The sequence below is a fragment of the Macrobrachium rosenbergii genome, chromosome 16 (genome assembly GCF_040412425.1).
Source record: "Macrobrachium rosenbergii isolate ZJJX-2024 chromosome 16, ASM4041242v1, whole genome shotgun sequence".
NCBI classification, from domain to species: Eukaryota; Metazoa; Arthropoda; class Malacostraca; order Decapoda; family Palaemonidae; genus Macrobrachium; species Macrobrachium rosenbergii.
In genome coordinates, this window is record NC_089756.1 from 1,888,595 (window position 1) to 1,908,474 (window position 19,880).

The 19,880-nt window shown below is 37.2% G+C and overlaps 1 long non-coding RNA gene across 1 annotated transcript in view; it reads right to left on the reverse strand.

Moving 5' to 3' along the window:
• Positions 1 to 19,413, reverse strand: part of LOC136847048 (uncharacterized) — a 75,722-nt gene extending 56,309 nt beyond the window's left edge. The window contains exon 1 of the long non-coding RNA XR_010855599.1: positions 19,088 to 19,413. This is a non-coding gene — a long non-coding RNA (uncharacterized lncRNA). The remainder of the gene's footprint in view (positions 1 to 19,087) is intronic.
• Between the last annotated feature and the right edge of the window lie 467 nt (positions 19,414 to 19,880).

Genomic DNA, 19,880 nt, shown 5'->3' on the forward strand with positions numbered 1-19,880 from the left:
AGTCCTGACCAGTCGAGAAGCATTGCATCCGTTTTCCGGAACCGGAGAACAGAAAAGAGGAAGTCTGTTGTCCCTGGACGTTGCAAAGAGGTCTATTGCTGGTTGTCCTCACAACCGCCATAGATCCTGACAAACTCTGATATCCAGTGTCCACTCCATCTGTAGAACTTGATGCGAACGACTGAGTTCGTCTGCTAGCACGTTGAGCTTCCCTTGCACGTACCTGGGGAAGAGGGTCACTTTGTGCGAATTCGCCCACAGAAGAAGATGCTCCGTCATTCTGTACAGGGAGAACGAATGTGTCCCTCCCGATTCCTTATGTATGACAGCGCTGTGGTGTTGTCCGAAAACACCGCAACCTTCTTCCCTTCGACTAGAGGGGTGAAACTTTGAAGCCCAAGAAAAATTGCTTTCAGCTCCTTTATGTTGATATGAAGACCTCTCTCCTGATCCGTCCAGATGCCTGATGTCCTCTCTTTCCCCAACAGGGCTCCCCATCCTGAGTCCGATGCGTCGGCATACATTTCTAGCTCTGGGTTCGCTGTTTCGAGGGACAAACCCTCCTGAGCTCTTTCCTCCGACAACCACCAACGAAGATCTTCCTTGATTTCCTCGGAGATTGGAATAACAGTCGAATCCGGTTGAATCTTCCGATCCCAACTGGCCTTTAGGTAGAATTGCAGCGTCCTCATGTGAAGACGACCAAGAGTAATAAATGTCTCCACCAAAGCAAGAGTCCCCAGCAGGCTCATCCACTCCAGAGCCGTGCAGGACGTGCAGTTTAACAGCTTCCGTACAGTCGCAAGGAGAGACTCTATTCTCCTCGTGGACAGAAAAACCCGAAAAGCTTGTGAGTCCAGAATCATCCCCAAATAGGGAATCCTCTGACTCGGTACTAACTGTGACTTGTCTAAATTCATTAATAATCCCAGCTGTTGTGTTAATATTAGTGTCCGATTTAAATCCCTCACACACTGGAGACTGGAGTCGGACCTTAGAAGCCAGTCGTCCAGATAAAAGGCAATATTGATTCCCATCAAATGTAACCATCGACTTACCGGGGCCAGGACTCGAGTAAATACTTGTGGGGCTGTCGAAAGTCCGAAACAGAGCGCTCTGAACTGATAAACTCTGCCGTTGAAAACGAACCGTAGATATTTCCTGGAGATCCAATGAATAGGTACATGGAAATATGCATCTTTCATGTCCAGTGACACCATCCAGTCTCCTGGTCGAAGAGCTGACATGACCGACCGGTTGGTTTCCATACGAAACTTCGTCTTCAGAACAAAGATATTGAGTGCACTCACAGGCCCCCGATAACTTGGGAACTACGAACAGCCTGTTGTAAAAGCCCGGTGAGATGTCTTCCACTATTTCTATGGCGTTCTTGGAAATCAGGGCTTCTACTTCCTTGGCAAGAGCCAAAGCTCTTTCTGATCCCTGCGAGTATGCTGTCAAGGCGATGGGAATACTCTACAGCGGTGGATCTTGCACAAACGGGATCATATAACCTTCCCTTAATACTGTGATCACCCACTGTTCTGCCCCTCTTCGACTCCATTCTTGCCAAAATAGGTGGAGTCTTGCTCCTACAGGTGTGTGAGGGTGAAATTCTCTACTTTTCCGACTGTCTAGAGGGTGGTTTCTTACTGGCTGTGACTTGTGGATGCAAATTAGTCCTTGGTCTGGGTTGCCATCTAGTCTTTCCCCCACGAAAAGGTTGCTTCTGAAGAGGCGATCCTTTAGCTCCTGTAGGCGGTGTCTCCTTGGTGCATCGCGTCGACGAACGAATCAACAAGTCGTTGGTAGATTTTTTCTCCAAATCAGAGAGAACCTGCTGAATAACCTGTTCCGGGAATAAATGCGACTTACATAAAGGCGCAAACATGAGAGCAGACTTCTGGTTAGAAGTGACTCCCTTGGAGGCGAAAGAGCACCAAAGTTCTCTCTTCTTAAGGACGCCCAGAGTAAAAAGAGATGCAAGTTCCCCTGAGCCATCCCTGACTGCCTTGTCGGTACATGATAATACATCAAGCCAGTCTGTCGCTAAGCTATCCTCCAGTGATTGACAATCCTCTATTTTCCTCGCTAATGCAGCAATAGTCCAATCTAAGAAGCTGAAAACTTCTATTACCTTAAAAAGATTCTTAATCAGGTGGTCGAAATCGGGGGAAGCGAAGAAAATTTTCGCAGACGAAAACGCTGTCCTTCTGTTAGCGTCCACCAGACCTGAGAAATCCCCTTGGGAGGAGGCAGCGACTCCCAAAGAGGGTAATTCTCCCGTAGCGTAAAATTTATATGTCTTCTGTAACTTGGACGGTGGAACATCGAAGGCGGCTTTACCAAATTCCCTCTTCTTCTCCAGCCACTTCTCCACTTCTTTAAAGGCTCTTTTAGCCGACCGCAAAGCACTAGTTTAGGTAGACTCGCCAAAAGTACTTTCCTATCCTTAACAAAGGTGGAAGGAGGAGAAGACGGAGGTGCTGGTTCGAATTCCGGATAAGAAGCCAATAAAAACTTCATCAAGCTGGAGTAAGCCGAAGCCGCTTTCGATTCTTGTTCTGACTGATCCTCTCCATCCGACATTGTCGACTGCTTGGCTTCTTCCTCAGTACAAGCCTTAACTTTCTTCAACGACTTAATTAAGTCCTGAAGCTGCCTTAACGGTTCCAGAAAAGCTTCATCTTTGTTGTTCGCATCATCTCCTGATGGTGCGAGCGAAGGAGACAACCTTCTTGATGATAACTTGCGAGTCAAATTCTCTCTCTCGTCAGCTGGCGAACGAGTCGAAAATCTCCTTGTTCCAGTCGGTGAGGCGTAACTATGCGAGTCCGACACTGATACCTCGCGAGATCGCTTGCGGACAGTGCCCGAACCTCTACTAGGCGAAAGATACACCGGGTTCTTCCAAAAGCTACACGAGGGTTGAGGAGACTTTTCCCTCCCTCTCTTCACAGGTGATGACGAGCTATCCAATGGCACTGCGCTCCTTTTCAACGGGCGTGACACTTCACTCCACTTCTTTCGCCTGGGATCAGGCGAACACACTTCCGAGTCCGACGACAAACCTACACCAGACACATCTACATCTTTCCAATGGTGTCTATTCACCATAATCGAGTCGAAATTCATGACTGAATCAACAGCCGCCCATGGGCAAACCCCTCCAGTCTCCCTTCGACGCACGGTATGTCTTCTCCCAGGTGCTGGGGAGCGGGACAGTGACCTCGGTCTAGGAGACATGGAGGGACGGACAGCCACCTCCTCGGATACGACACTAACACTTTTCACCTCACTAGACTTTACAAATTCACAAAACGATGTACCTAAATCCATGACAGACTTAGCAAGCAGCTCAAATTTCCTATCCATCTTATTTTCTAATTAGGCAAAGGTGTCAGAATCAGAAGCATGGGGAACCTGAGCCGGAGTAAGATGTAATGAAGTAGGAGGACTATCAATAGGAGAGACGTTAGACAAAATAGGAGAAGACAAAGCGGGCTTCTTTGCCTCTAACGGCAAAGGAGTAGACTCTAATCTAGCCCTACTATCTGCCCTAATGGCTGCCTTTCTTTTCCTATCTTTCTCCATTTTATCAAGGCAAGATAAAAAACTCTTCCATCCTTGATCATCCAGATCTTTACATTCACTACATGTACGCTCTTTAGTACACTCTTGCCCCCTACATTTTACGCACTTTGAGTGTGGATCATAACATAATTTGGCTAATCTAGTTTTGCAGCCTTCGCTGCAAAACCTAACAGATGAACCTGAATCTGACATAACTTACAGCTAATCAGATAAAGAAAACAGCTATGCCGTCAGACACAAACAACAACCAAGAAAATTGTACTTCACCAAATCGGATGTCAAACAAAATGACGAACAGTTGACTGCAGCGAAAATCCACAGGTGTTTCACCGTGGGCGGCAGGAAACGAATTGTCATGTAAAGCACAGTAGTACCGGGGATCCCCGAAAGTGGGCGGGGTCGTGTCACCTACACGTCAGCAGCGCCGTTAGCGCCGAGAAATTTGGGATTTCGACTGCCGTTAAGGTAAGAAGCGTATAGCTATGTAATTGTTCGGTAAGTTTCATGTGTGAAATCATCAACTTCATGCTTTCCTCTGGGGAGACACTCTCTACCAGGAGCATATTACTGTTCTGAGGGGATATTTTCGGTTGTCTGCCACAGCATTTTACAATTTCCCTGTTTACCTCAAAAATATCAATATTGTCACCATTAAGCTTCAAATTTAGACATTTTCCATATGAGTTGGTTACAAAGACCCCAGGAACTATTTCATACTTCTTGCTTTTCTTTATTGCAAATGGTTCCAGTGTGACAATACTGGAACCAGATGCTTTTTGTTGGGGATTCCTAGCTGTATTCCTTCTTGCCTGGCATTGGGTCGTCAACCGTGTCTGACTGTCATTTGGCCCAGGGGTACTAATTTCAACATGGGAACCTTCCATGAAAAAACTGGTAAAAAAAAAAAACACTGCTGGTGAACACTGAAGAGGCACCATTGACTTTTCATGGGGCCCTATTCTCAGCTAACGACACCAGTAGGAACTGACTCCCAGATGTCCACCCCTTACCCTACCCAAAAAGGGATAGCACCAACATACCAGAGATGCACAAGTGTAAGCCTAACCCGCTTGTTGGGACCGAGACTATTACTAGAGTACAATCATCCCCAATCTGACTATGTTGGTGGGCATGCCGGAAAATATGCCGGGAGTCCTACCCCTAATAAGAGCCCACCCCTGGAATCCACGGGCTGATCTCAGGGATAGTTCCGCTTCAGGGTGTCAATATGACATCATACTAACACCCTTCAGGTCCAAACATCATTGGATTGGGTGACACTCCCAATCACAGTTCCCACATTTAGCTTCGAACATGAACCCCAATCCAAGGTATTACGCCTTTTCCTTTCACACAGACAGGAAATTTAATGAAAATGGAAATATCCAAATTATGTAAACGAAAGAGTTGGAAAAAATATATATATAATATATATATATATATATATATATATATATATATATATATATATATATATATATATATATATATATATATATATATATATATATATATATATATATATATATATATATATATATATATATATATATATATATATATATATATATATATATATATATATATATATATATATATATATATATATATATATATATATATATATATATATATATATATATATATATATATATATATATATATATATATATATATATATATATATATATATATATATATATATATATATATAATATATATATATATATATATATATATGTATATATACATATATACATATATATACATACATATATACATATATATATGTATATATATATATATACATATAACCGAAAATACGGAACATCGTCGAAAATCGTCAAAAATCATAAGAAAATACTTTTAATATATATACATTATATGAGTTTTAATCAAAAACCTTCAAATTATGATTATTCTGCCATTTTGGGGCCATATTTCTTCTGTATATATACTGAACATATACAGGAAATAATTTCTGATGATATATATTTGAAAAGCGCCGTAACCTCGAATATCGGAACAGAACCGGGACTGCCTGTATATATACATATATATACTAACTTCCGGAGCAACATCAAGAACAATCCAAGGCGGTTATTCCTATTTATATGCAAGATGATTCTTTCAGGAAGAAAATTCTCAATATCTTTCGAAAGGAATTACCGGCCATAACCTCAAGCTCATCCCGAGGAACCCCGAACAGTTGGCGCTCTCTTCAAGTTTAAAGACCAGCTCAGTCCCTTGCTTGTATATATATACAAGTGCCCCAGATGTATCAGGGGATCTATATGTACTATGTTGCGGGTTCGCATATGCTATATCATTTAGAACAAGGGAGCAGATTGTCCAGCCCTGAATAATATCAGGAATCATCGAAGATATATAAAACATTCATAGAAAATAAAGATTTTTCAGTAATAGGACAAGTACAAAAAGCAAATGATTTAACAATACTTGAATATTATTAAATTAACTGTATACCATTAAATATCCCACACATCCTCTACACAACTGTTTATTGCCTGATGGTCTTGTTATATGTTTATTTATTTATTTATTTTCTCTCTCTTTGTAATATCAATTTGAGTGCATAGTTTGTTTTTAATATACAGCCTTTTACTTGTTCTTTTAGGATAGAAGTCATTTTATTGTGAACGTTTTATTGTAATTGTAATTCTGACTTGTGATTTTAATTTTAATTTACTGATTGCCATGAGGTTTGCAGCCTGGAAAATGCAACTATGAGGAGTTTGAAACGTCGGCATATTTTAATAAAATGCATAAGGACATTCTTGATTATACATATTAATGTTCTCCCATATAGAAATAACATATATATACAAATAAATGGATTAATCCATTCCTGACCACCAGTCATTATATATAACCTTATATATTTTATACATAAACTTTACACAAATTACAATTAAATAGAAGGTTCAGCTAAGTTGAATGACTGAGTTAATTTCTCCCATAAGAAATAACTGTAAATGGATTTCCATTCCTGACCACCATTTTTAAACCTTGCAAATTACAATTAAATAGGTTAGTTGAAAAAAGTTGGCACTTTTTACATTTTTAAATGCATACTGTATCAAAAAGTTGGCCTATGACCAATGCGCCGATTACGATGATATACCGAGAGCCATAGGCTAGGCTAAGTAGCCTTATAGGCACTACCAGAATGTACTGTAACAGGTACACATGAAAACTGTTGTTAATAATGATAACACTGAAAAACAAGCCATATTATCACATGAAATTAATAATACATTATTTATAAACCGAATTACTGTATGTCTGTTATCATAAAATTAAGAAAAATTTCCGAAATTACGTCGGAACTCCGACGTAATTTCGGAAATTTTTCTTAATTTTATGATAGCAGACATACAGTAATTCGGTTTATAAATACTGTATTATTAATTTCATGTGATAATATGGCTTGTTTTTCAACAGCAGCAGCAGCAGCATGTGTGGGCTTTAAATGCTTTTAAATAAGCATGGGAAGAACGCCACCAATAACGCCAACTAGCGGCAGCAATCAAAACTCTTTTTCTACAAACATCATATGATTCATCGGGTTGGATTCGGTTTGTTGTTTGAGCTCCGACATAAAATTTACTCAACATTTCGTGTTGAAATCCAATTGTTTTGAGTTCTAGTACAGTCGAGGACCAGGGTTCTACTGTATATACATCTATACATATATACATATATATATACATATATTTAATATATATATATATATATATATATATATATATATATATATATATATATATATATATATATATATATATATATATATATATATATATATATATATATATATATATATATATATATATATATATATATATATATTATATATATATATATATATATATATATATATATATATATATATATATATATATATATATATATATATATATATATATATATATATACAGTATATAGTCATAGCGGGTGGATAGGAAGATGGAAGAGAACTGAAAAACAAGCTGGAGGAAGAAGTAATAAAGGAGTAGAAGAAGAAAAAGAGGACAGAGACACATTTAGAGTGAAACGGGGGGAATGATTTCCACTAGTTCGAGAGCCCCCTTGCCCGTCGCAAATCTACAGCATGAGAAAGATTATTCTATGCTGGAGCCATGTGACTGCACCACGGCAGTCTCTCATTAAGGGGGATTTTTTCTTGAGGCTCACATTTCTGTGCTCCATTATTTCTATTTGTATGCATTTTTGTTTCATTATTGGTTTTGTTATTGAAGAATATGTACGTTTTTTAGACGGATCTTGAATTCCTCTTACTTTAAATTCTAATTTAGCTTCTTTTACAGACATTCCAGTTCTTTCTTGTAATATTTGTAACTGTATTGTATACAGTATATACTACATACATTCTTTGGATCTTGCATGATGGTCTTGCCCACAGTTTATACACTTAGGTTCACTACATTTCCATTGTGTGGCAAATTCTTGAGATCCACAATACATGCAGACAGGTTCATTTCGACAATTCTTTTTTGCGTGTCCATATTTACTATAATTTTTACACTATAGAGGCTTTGGGGTGTATGGTCTTACTTCTCTGGTTTGGCCTAAAATTTTTATTTTCTGAGGTAGATCTTAACCTTCAAATTTTATTTTTGTGATTTTTAAGGTTTTTTATTCATCTGTTTACTTGGCAGATCATATAGTTTACAATCCTGTACTTTGGAGTATCTCTTTTTAAGTGAGTCTAACAGTATTTTCTTTTCAACTAGCTTTGTTATTATTCTCAGGAAGTACAATGGTACCCTGAATACTGTTCATAGTATCATGTTTCTTTTTATTTTTATATTTATGTTATCTATATTTTTTATTGTTAAATAATTTTCAGACTGACTTTTTGTTGTGGCTTCTATAAGCCATGTCTTTTCTTTTATTTGTCTAAACGAAATTTCAGTCATAGAGTGTCTGCTCAATAAATAATTTTCCATCTTGAGTGCTGATATTTTTTGGTCAGTTTCTAAGTTAGAAACCTTGACCAACTACCACCCCCAAAGAGGGAGGCAAGGTTGGATGGATGGATGTATGATATTTAGGGCAAAAGCCCAGGCACTGGGGCCAAGAAGGCCATTCAGCGCCATAATGGAGAGAAAATAAATTATGTTAAAGTTATGAATTCATGAAGGAAACGATTAATAAATAAAATGAAGTGATGTGACCAATAAATAAAGGTATGAAGTTTAATGATGTGATATATACATAAAAAATTTCATGTCATTAAAATTCTACGTGATGTAATAAATATAATAAGAAATAAATTAAATATAGTAAAAAATTTGAACACACTTTAAAAAAAGAGATGATAGCAGAAATATCAGACAGGGATTTACCCTCAAAATATCTTTCTCTTTGGTTAAAATATCTGGGGCAGACCACCAGAATGTGCTCCACTGTTAGTGTCTCGTCACAGTAAGCACACTCTGGAGGGCTGCTTCCTTCTAAAATAAATTGATGGGTTTGACGAGTGTGTCCAATCCTTAATCTGGTTAAAATAATCCCTGTTCATCTGTCAAGCTGGAATGACGAAGACCACGGTAGTATATTATCCCTAATATTTCTATATTTCTTATTATTGGCAAGAAGTCCACCTTTCTTGCCATTTACTTAAAACATAAGATCTAATGGGACCTTTTAGGTCTGTATGAGGCACTTTTCTGAAAGAGGTTTCTGATAAAATACTAGCAGTTTTCGCTTCCCTGTCTGCCATCTCGTTTCCACGAATCCCCACGTGAGAAGGGACCCAACAGAACAGAAAGAGTCTGATTTACGCCGACAATATATATATATGAAAAAGCCACTCCTGAACTTTTTGAATTAATGGATGAAAGCTATTAAATTTTTTAATAGCTTCTAAGGTGCTTCTAGAGTCTGAGTATATGACAAAATTAGAGTCACTACTTTGAAAAACTAAATATAGGGCAGACACTACAGCTGTTAATTCGGCAGTAAATATTGGATGCAGAGACAGGCAATTTAGCTGTGTACGCTGTATCACCAAGGATAACAGCGCAACCAACACCAATATCTGACTTTGATCCATCTGTATAGATTTTTGTAAAATTAGTATGGGTAACATCGTGCTCTAAGAATTTTCCCCTAATCTCTTCTTCAGTGCAGTCCTTTTTGTTAAACAGTTTCTTACATACTGATGCTTCTGGGATAAGCCATGGAGGATTTACAGGATATTCTACTTCCAGGACTTTCTGGGATTTAAGATGATTATTCCTAACATCCTCATTCAGTCGAATTTGGAATGGTTTAGAAGCTCTTATACCAGAAAAACTTTGAGAGTCTGTTTCCTTTAGTGCTTGAAAGGAGGGATTTTTGGGAGCACTTTTCATTCTAGCCATGTATCGCAACCCTAGCTCTTGCCTTTTCAGATCAAGGGGAAAATGATCTGTGTCGACATATATGCTTTCAACAGGCGAAGTTCTAAAAGCCCCTGAGCATATTCTCAGCCCCATGTTGTGCACAACATCCAGTTCCTTTAGCTTGGTTTTACAGGCTGAGGAATAAATTTGACAGCCATAGTCTAGCTTAGATTGACACAGAGAGTCATATAGCCTCAGAATGGATTTCTTATCAGCCCCCCAACTAAATCCAGAAACAACCTTTAAAATATTCATAGATTGTTTAACATTAAACTTTAGGGCATTTATGTGGCTAGCCCATGTTAATTTATGGTCAATAGTCATCCCCAGAAATTTAACTTCACTCTTGTAAGGAAGGATGGACCCTTTTAAACTAAGTGTGGGAACCTCTTCCACACGCCGGCACCTGGTGAATCTTACTGCAACTATTTTGGAAGAGGAGAATTTGAAACCATTCTCATCAGCCCACTTAGTAATGGCATTAATAGACCTTTGCAAATGTTTACATACAGACAAGGAATCATATCCTGTGCAGTATATTGCAAGGTCATCGACAAAAAGCGAGCACTTAACAGGGGGTGAGATTTTTTCAACCACACTATTTATTGCCACTGAAAAAAGTGTTACACTTAAAACGCTTCCTTGGGGAACTCCTTCCTCCAGCATAAAAGGTTGGGAGAAGGAGTTTCCCACTCTTACCTTAAAAAGTCTGTCTGTTACAAAGGAATATATAAACCTGATCATTCTTCCACATAAGCCCATCTTGTGCAATTGTTTCATGATGCCAATTCTCCAGGTAGTGTCATATGCTTTCTCCAAGTCAAAAAGTATGCCAATGGTCTGACACTGTTTGGCGAATCCTTGCTGGATTTGGTTGGTCAGCCTCAGCAGGGGATCAAGGGTGGAGCGGTTTTTTCTGAAACCAAATTGAAATGGCAATAGTAATCCTTTGGTCTCCAGGTGCCAAACTAGTCTAGTATTTATCATTTTCTCCATCAGCTTACATACACAGCTGGTAAGAGCTATTGGTCTATAGCTGGTGGCTTGGGAAGCATCTTTATTAGCTTTTTAATAGGGACAATTATGGATATTTTCCAGTCCTTCAGTAAAATTACAGTTTCCCATATTTTGTTTATAATCTTCAGTAAATATTTTTTGGCATCATCTGGGAGGTGTTTCAGCATTTCATATATGATTGTATCCTCACCTGGAGCTGTGGATTCACTTGAGAGAGCGCCTCACGAAGTTCTCTTAGGAAAATTTGTAGTTGTATGGTTCAGATTTTCCCGAATCAAACTTCAGACACATTTCAGAATTCCTAATTCTTTGAAATTCTGGAGAATAATTGTTAGGGCTGGAAACTTTAGAAAAGTGTTTTCCTAGCTCATTGGCAACTTCAGTGGGCTCTGTGATTAGAGTGTCACTTATTTTTAATGAAGGTAATGGTGACACAACAAATTTTCCACTGTTTCCTTATTTTGTGCCACACCACTCTTAGTGGGGTCTTGGAGTTTATTCCATTAATATGGTAAAGCCAACATTCTCTTTTGGCTTTCTTATAAAAGCGCCGCTGCTTGGCTAAAACACGTTTGTAGATTAACTTAGACTGACGGGAGCCACTAGTTTTGTAACGTCTGTAGCACTTCCTAGTCACTTTTCTCAGAATACCATGTCTTATTCCACCAGGGAACTGCAGGTCTACGAGGTTTGACTTTTGTTTTTGGAATCAAGCCTTCAGCACTCTTCAAAGTAGATTCAATAAAGTAATCATAGGCATCTAGATGAGAATGAAAGGACTCAAACTCCCTATCTAGATTGACACCCTTACTGAATTTATCCCAGTCTGCGTCCTCAACCCTCCACTTAGGTAAAACTTCATATGGAGCATTCAGAGCATATTTCAAATGGCTCGGGTAGTGGTCACTTCCATTTAAATCTTCATTAACAGACCAATTAAAATCAAGGTGGATACTAGTTGAAGAAATACTAAGGTCCAGTGCAGAGAAATTATTATTGTGAATGTGGAAAGAGAAAACCACAAGATTCCTCTGTATAACTTGTTTACTTGTAAATATTTACATGTTACTTTTAAACTCGAGTACTTTCAGGTCCTAACTGTGACCCTTTTTCAAGGGGTCACAGTTAGGACCTGAAAGTACTCAAATTTAAAAGTAACATGTAAATATTTACAAGTAAACAAGTTATACACAGGAATCTTGTGGGTTTCTCTTTCCATCTTCAGAAGAAAACTGAAAGAAGTTTTTGTTTGATTATCGTGAATGTTGTGGAAAGTCACTGACCCATTATTATATAGGGTAACATGATTCCTGTCAATAAGGTCTTCGATTAATTTCCCTTTACTATCTAAAAACCGACTTCCCCAAAGGGGGTTGTGGGCATTAAAATCACCTAGCAGAAATAAAGGAGCTGGAAGTTGGTCAATTAACGACTGAATATCTCCAATGTTAAAAGCAAGGTCTGGTGGAAGGTATAAGGAGCAGATTGTTATCCTCTTTTCCAAAATGACTGAAATAGCGACAGCTTGTAGTGTTGTATTTAATTGTATTGTGGAGTGCTGTAGAGATTTATTAATAATAATTGCAGCACCTCCATGGGCACGATCACCAGTTGGGGGATATGATTTAAATATTGAATAATTTAGTCCAGGATTATAAGCAGAGTTGCCTAACATTGTTTCCTGTAGGCATATAATCCCTGGATTGAATTCATGCATTAAAACTTTAAGGTCTTCTGTACAGGCTCCGAGACCTTTACAGTTCCACTGAAGGATATCGAGCATGAATGCTAAGGTGGTAAAATGTGCTACTTCCAATGGCACAAGTGAGAGTTGACTCCCAACAGTCCACCCCATACCCTACCCTTTTAGGATAGCACCAATACGCTTGCAGTAGCCCAGGTATAAGCCAATCCGCCTGCTGGGAGTTCTGAACCCACTAATGGGGACTGACTTCTCACTCCAACCGTACTGGTGGGCTTCCAGACAAAAGCCAGGAGTCCCACCTCCAAAAAACCAGCCCCCCCCTGGATTCCGATGAGCTGATCCCCAGAAATGGTTCCGCCCTCAAGATAGCAATGGGAAAAATCCCATCACCATCTCTTAGGTCCAAACTATCTCGGGTGGCGACTCAACCACCACAACTCCCACAATTAGCTTCGAATGCGAACCCCTTCCAAAAAACGACCCCTTCTCAGACTCACCTAAGCAGTAAAATTTTGCGAATGTGGAAATGTCCACGCCATTTAAACCAAAAACTATGTAGGATGATTGTCCCTTAGCCCCTCACCTCATCAAGGCATCCTACTCGAGGGGGAGTCAAGGTTGGGTCAAGATGGTATTTGCTTTTTTTTGGTTTGCTCTGTACTGGAGCATATATGGTTCCAGTGTAATTTCATTAAGATTTTTTTTGGATTTTTCTAGACAAAGTATGTCAAAGGCGGTTTCAGAGGTCGTTAACTGTACCGAGTCAGTGTCATCAAAGGGCCCAGGGGTTCTTTGGGTCCTTACACCTGCTATTCATAAAGATTTAAGTATAAGAAAAAAAATTTTTACAGAAATAAGTAAAATTGAAAACCTTAAAAAGATATCATCAGCCTTTCATGGAGTTTATTCTTTCACCAATGGCACAAGTGAGAACCGACTCCCAAATGTCCAGCCCCTACCCTACCCCACAGGGGATAGCACAACATGATTAGGGTGGCCCAAGTGTAAGTCAAACCCGCTTGCTAGGACTGATAGTATTTCAAGAATGCAATCGTCCCCATCCTAATCATATCATGGGCAAACCGGATAGAATGCCGAGAGTCTAGTTCCACCTTTGAGCTATAACCTGGTAAATGTTTTCATGAACAAACACAGGTTTTTCAGTGAAACCCACAAATCAGATACCTTATTCTATGTCGGATATATCCCAGTTGTTCCAGCTAATTTCCTTAATAGAGAAACATTTCCATCCTGACATTAACAAATTAGCCAAATCATCTTCCATCCAAAGAACACAAATTAACAAGGAAAACAGCACCAAAACATTAGGAAGATCGTCAACTGCTCAAGAGTGATCTGTTAACCCTTAAACACCTAGCCTCTATTTACGAAAGTGTCTACCGTATGCCGGAGGCATTTGGGAGTTAACGCCGAAGTGGAAAAAAAAGTTTTTTTCAAAAAATCACAGCACGCTTAGTTTTTAAGATTAAGAGTTCATTTTTGGCTCATTTTTTTGACACTGCCTGAAGTTTAGTATGCAACCATCAGAAATGAAAAAAAATATTATTATCATATATAAATATTGAAATATATGACAGCGCAAAAAAAATTTCATATATTGTATACAATCGCGCTGTGAGCAAAACGGTTAAAGCTAACGAGTTTTTTTTTTCTTTGTATTGTACCCTAAATTGCAATGATTTTGGTATATAACAAACTGTAAAACAATCAAAGCAACACAGAGAAAATATTATCACACAATGATGCATGAATTCGTAACGCACAGACGTAAAAAAAAGTTTTTTTCAAAAATTCACCATAAATCGAAATATTGTGCTAGAGACTTCCTGTTTGTTGAAAAATTAAGGTAATTGATTGAATATTACTAGACTGTAAGTGTTTTAGCTTACAATTGCGGTTTTCGACCATTTCGGTCGAGTTAAAGTTGACCAAAGGTCGAATCTTTTCTATCGTGATTTATATGAAAATATTTCCAAACTGATAGAAGCTACAACCATGAGTTATTTTTTGTTGTATTCTACATGAAATTGCACACATTTTCATATAAAAACTTTATGTAACGACTAATATAAAACGGTGCAAACATTACGACAAAGTGACGAAAGAACTTTGAGATGTTTGGCGAGTTAGTCGCAGATGTAAGGAAAAGTTTTTTCAAAAATTCACCATAAATCGAAATATTGTGCTAGAGACTTCAAATTTGTTGAAAAATGAAGGTAAATGATTGAATATTACTAGAATGTAAGAGTTTTAGCTTACAATTGCGTTTTTCGACCATTTCAGTCGAGTCAAAGTTGACCAAAGGTTGAAATTTTGGCACATCATGATTTATAAGAAAATATTTCAAAACTGATAGAAGCTACAACCATGAGTTATTTTTTGTTGTATTCTACATGAAATTGCGCACATTTTTATATATAAAACTTTATGTAACAACTAATATAAAATGGTGCAAACATTACGACAAAATGACGAAAGAATTTCTGAAATTTTCGGCAGAGTTACCGCGCAGACGTAAGGAAAATGTTTTTTTCAAAATTTCAGCATAAATCAAAATATTGTGCTAGAGACTTCCAATTTCTTGCAAAATGAAGATAAATAATTGAATATTACTAGAATGTAAGAATTTTATCTTACAATTGCGTTTTTCAACCATTTCGGTCGAGTCAAAGTTGACTGAAGGTTGAAATTTTTTGTAGTCGACGTACAGCACGTCCGCTCGTCACCCGACAGACAATTTTAGTCGACTTACGATACGTCCAGTCGGCATTTAAGGGTTAATATGCTGCTAACCAACTGGTGTGCTCTATATTGCAATTTACCAATACAGCCTCTACCTAAATCTGCATTCAGTAAGGGCATCTGAACTTCTAGCAATCCCTATGCTTTTGTACAATACAGTATTATGCAGAGGCATTAGACACATGTAGATACTGCCTTGCTTCACTGGATGTAATCAAACTCCTAATTTAAATGTAAATTGTGACTACAGTACAATTAAAATATAATGTTCTAGAAGTCTTAAAACATCTTAAAGTTTCCTAGCACACAAATTAGTAGTCTACATTAAATCCCTCTGCCAACAGCAGAGCACATAGATTATTATTATTACAGGGGACATAGCTTATAATTATTATTATTAAAGTAGTTTAACCAGACCACTGAGCTGACTTTCAGCTCTCATTGGGCTGCCCTGAAGGATTAGATTAAAATACTACGTCCAGGGCTGAGGCCAAGCGCGAGGACCCAATAGATCATTCAGTACAATGATGAATGAATTAAAATGAAATTAAAAACTGCACATAGGAACATCCTCTCATACTGAAACACATACATACAATAAACACATTTACTCAGACTTCCTTACATACATACTAAAAATGTATATTAAAATTCGTAATATAAATAAAGCAACATTTTTAAATTTTGCCCTATTTTTTAAATTCAACAATGTTAAAATGGTTTTCGTGCTTTTATTATTTACTTTTTTTATATTTTATTAATTAAACTACAGTTCCTCAAGAACATCAAAATTGGAACGACTGAAAATGTAAAAGATTGACAAAATTTCTTTCATTGATCTATTTCCAGAAGTTGACATTTGCTGTTGATCATACTTTGGACACTCACATAACACATGTCTGACTGTTATTATTACCCTGCACTCTGAGCACTCAGGAGCCGGGCCATGTGGGCTGCTCATTAAGTACCCATGTGTCAGACGAGTATGGCCTATTCTGAGACGTGTTAAAATTACTTGTGTGTGTGTCTCTCTCTCTCTCTCTCTCTCTCATATGATGAACTCCATTTTTTAACATTAGGTTTTGTTTCAATTTATTGCTTTCAGGTTCTTCATCCCATATATATTGCCATTTATTTATGATCATATGTGAATATCCCTGTTACTGATTATGTAACATATAAAAATGGGTATTTATGATATCCATTTTTATGTGTGTTACATAATCAGTAACACTGATATTCACATTTGAGCTTGTCATGCGAGTTGGTTCTTTAGCTGCTTTGTCTGCATCTTCATTTCCTTTGATCCCTACTTCCAACATATTTCTACATTTTTTCCATTATTATATAAGTTATGGAGATATAATTTAATTTGTTGTACTATATTATTTTTTGATTTGTAACTTTGAATAGCTTCTATAGCGCTTCTCGAGTCACTAAAAATCACAAAATTATTGAACGATGATTCTTTAATTATTTTTATAGATGATGCAATTCCATACAATTCTGCTGTAAATATGGAAACATTATTTAGAGAACTGATAAGTTTTGTCTTGGGACACTGCAGCATATCCTACTCCGTGTTCTGATTTAGATCCATCTGTATATATTGCGTAATGTGGACCTTTTCGGTTTATATTCTCTATTGTATGTTGTCTATGGTGTTCTGGTGTATATGAGTTACTTTTTGATAAATACTTGAGGTATGTGCAAATTCTCATTTTATTCATTGTCCAGGGAGGAGGTGATTTTACTATTAAATGCACTTGTATATTTATATCCAGCAACTCAAACAATCTTCTAGCTCTAACTGGGAAAGGTGGTGGATTGTTATTTATAAATACATCTCTTAATTCAAATAATTTTTATGTTGGAGAATCACTAGATTGAATTCTTAAAGCACTTTTCATTGTTACTAACTCTCTATGGAGAGACAAAGGCAGTTCACCACATTCAACATGTAACAATGATTTTGGTGATGATCTAAAGGCTCCTGAGCATATTCTAAGACCTTCATTGTGAACAAGGTCTAACATTTTCAGCACTGCATCAGATGCTGAGCCATATACTTCGCTTCCATAATCAATGGTGGACAGAACTGTTGCTTTATACAGTACAGTAGGGGTAAGTCTATCAGCTCCCCAAGTAGTGTTCGATAGTTTTCTAATTAGAGTTGATGCTCTTTTACTTTTAGATTTTACATATGTAATGTGGGCTCTCCAGTTCAAGTGAGTATCAAAAACTAATCCCAAAAATTTTGCTGTTTGGCCAACTGGTATACTATGGTTTCTGATTTTTAAATCTATTTCTTCACCTTTTTTCCACTTTTTATTTTTATAAAACATGATTGCTTGAGTTTTATCTATGGAAAATTTAAAGCCTACAGATGAGGCCCATTCATCTACTTTCACTATGCCTTTTATTAATGATTCGTTCTGCATGTTTTATGCAGGATGCTGAATAATATATAGCAAAATCATCCATATACAGGTTACTTTTAATGCCAATAGGTAGACTTTTACTGATATCATTAGTTGCTAAAGTAAACAGTGTGCCTCTAAGGACACTTCCCTGTGGAACACCATTTTCAAGTGGAAATGTTCTAGACAGATCATCATCAATATTCACCTGAAAATTGCGATTTGTCAAAAAATTCTGTATAAACCTAGGTAAATGTCCACGGATGATGTTGTTTTGTAAAGTTTTTAATATAACATACCTCCATGTAGTATTGTATGCTTTTTCAATGTCAAAAAATATAGCTACAGTAATTTGTTTTCGGTCAAAACCTCTACGTACTGTATATGGTCTTCTAAGTTAGAGAGAATCTAATGTAGATCTGTTACACTGTGACCCAAACTGAGTGAGAGTTAAAATTTTATTTTCTCGAATGTGCCATGTTAGTCGAGCATTTACCATCTTCTCTAACAATTTGCATAAGCAGCTTGGTAAGGAAATTGGTCTGTAATTAATTACATTACTAGGATCCTTTCCAGGTTTGTGGATAGGAATTATTATAGCTTTACGCCATTCATCTGGAAATAAATTTCGAAGCCATAAATGATTATAAAACTCTAATAAGTATGACTTTCCCGAAGGTGCTAAGTGGCAGATCAAGAGCACATAGACCAGACAAAATCTACATGAATTATCAGAAACATATGAGCATTGGTCACAGAGCATAAGTAAAATGTCATAAGCCATGGAAGAAGAAAAACTATTTCTTCCCTCACTGGTTGGTTGTCATTATTATTCCAAGACAATGTTTTTTTAATTTTATTTTACATCTAGTCTTATACAGGCAAACACTTAAACAATGGGCTGAACCACCCCCTACACATATGAACCATTTACCTTTATCCTGTACATACTCTCACTTCCTGATATTGAAGCCCCTTCTTGCCAATGCCTCTTTCACAGCCTCCATCCAGCCCCTTTAAACAATATCCAAAATGTATGATGTTTCCACTCAGTGGAACAGCAAGACCATGCTGATCCATGTAGCTGTATATACTGTTATGAATTAGGCAAATTCCAAACTACATTTCATAACTACAAATTCAAAATTACTTACATCCTACATAGGCTGACTTTCAGCTGGCCACCCTTCAGCTACAAATTCTTAGCATCAGACACCATTCTTCTTGGAACTAACTTGTCAACATGAAGGAACTTTTAAACACAGCACCTACAGAAGGGTATTCAAGCATTTCTACTTAAAAACTTTGTATTTCACATGATACAGCTTTACTATTGACAAATATTCTGTATAAATAGCTAACCAAGATAATAATTTTACATAATACATGTACGGTAAGTCACTGTTCGAATCACAATGAAAGAGGATGAAATGTTAGTAAATATGAAATTCACCTAAGGAACACTGATCTATTCGTTTAACTCAAATCCTCATCATCAAACAGATCATCAAAGTCATTGTGGAAGTCTGCATGAACAGCTTTTTCATTGGCAGTGAGGTCCATCAGAAGTCCACCAGAGCCCCCTGCTTCATCCAGATCCATATATGGTCCGGCACCTTCAGGGAACATTTCGTCAGCGACCATGCTTGGTTTCATTGTAAATCTGAAAATAAAACAATACTTCAGAGCTCTGACTAGTTCCTAATCTAATACATAAGAACTAAATAAATGCTACCCCACACACACACACACACAGGTCCTATGTTTATTTGTATAAAAAGTCCCACATTAAACACCTCTAAATTGCTAGAAATCTAACAATTTAAAATGATTATGTTTCACAAGTGCCTCCCTCTTGGTCAAGGCCAAACATTATTAAATATTCTCTTTAAAGTTGTAATTGTTTATGAGAAAATCCTTAAGATACCAAGAATAATGCAAAACACA